Below are 1,544 nucleotides of genomic sequence, written 5' to 3' on the forward strand. Positions count from 1 at the left end.
CCCCGGCAAAGCGCGATCTAATGAATGCTGCAGGCCAGCGAAGAACACGGTCGGATCAGATCCGGGTGCCGTCCTGGCCATCTTGAACCGCCCCATAGACTCCTGGCGGTTGGCCGGCGTGTCGAACTCCGCTGCAAGGACTTCCTTCGCGGCGGCCTAGTCAATATTCTGAGGGCCTATTCTGGCCGCATCCAGGGCCGCATTCGCCCGGCTTTTGAGGAGGGCCTCGAGCGCCGCCAACTTACCCCGAACGGTCCCCAGCCCGACAGCCTCTGCAAACTCCTTAAAATCCGCCAGGAAGGTCCGAACATCCGAACGTCAAAGGGTTGCGGCAACGGGATTTCCATCCTTATCCTGGTGACGGCAATAAATGAAAGGTAGAAGGCGTTCGCTGCGCAGTTATTTATTAGAGAATGCCAACTGACAGGCCACAGATCATTGGACAGGAAAGCGAAATTCCAATTTGCATCATATTTACAAAAACCGGACATCCATCTTCTGAGCGTGTCCTCTCGAACTTTCCTGGAGATTCATTGACTCCAATCATTCCTCACTCAAATCCAAGCAGATGTTATAAAGTGTCTCCACGAATTCCGCAACATGAGCATCACAGAACCAACTGCCTCACCGTTTAACGTGGGTTGCCACAGGGTTGCTGTCCCATCGCAGAGCAGTAAACCCGTGAAAACTTTGGAACCCCTAGGTCTCATAATTTTTGGCGAAAAATCTTGAATACCAACGTCAAAACAATGATGACAACCATCTGTCACCCCAAATGACCAGCTATGTTTAAGTCAATGTGACATGCACACACAAAACAGTTGTGGAACTTTGGGGAACTTGAGCATTCATAGTCCACTATGGCACCAGGTAGCCTCATCTATGGAAGTGTCATTCTAGGGTGATGGCCTGCGAGGGGGAGGTCTCCTGCTACCTGTCACCAGAGCCACGCGCTTAGCCATTTTGATTGCTCCCTTCCCCAACCAGGAGTGACCCAAGCTATAGGCGTATAAGCCTAAATAGCGCGCCGTACGAGGTGATTGAACGCATCCTGAAGCGCCATTTTGATCCCTTCCCCAACCAGGAGTGACCCAAGCTATAGGCGTACGAGGTGATTGAACGCATCCTGAAGCGAGCCATCCTAGATCGATCACCTTCCAGCAATCCGATATCTCCAGCTAAACATGGATTTCTCCCAAACTGCTCTTGCGTGACAAACATGCTCGTGTTTATGGACAGCTTAACCCAAGCCAAGGACGAAGGACTCATATCGGATGCCATATTTTTCGACTTCTCAAAAGCCTTTGATAGGGTCCCACACGTCCCGCTGCTCCACAAACTCGAGTCTTACGGGATTCAAGGGAAAATCCGTCGCTGGATCAAGGCGTTCCTATCAAACAGATCATTCCGAGTGAGAATAGGCTCGACCTACTCTTCTCCAGAGACGGTCGCCATTGGAGTTCCTCGAGGCTCCGTCCCGGGACCACTCCTGTTTCTGATCTACGTCAACGACCTCCCAGACGTTCTTGCGAGTCCATGTTTAC

Source organism: Opisthorchis viverrini, assembly GCF_000715545.1.
Source record: "Opisthorchis viverrini unplaced genomic scaffold opera_v5_177, whole genome shotgun sequence".
NCBI classification, from domain to species: Eukaryota; Metazoa; Platyhelminthes; class Trematoda; order Opisthorchiida; family Opisthorchiidae; genus Opisthorchis; species Opisthorchis viverrini.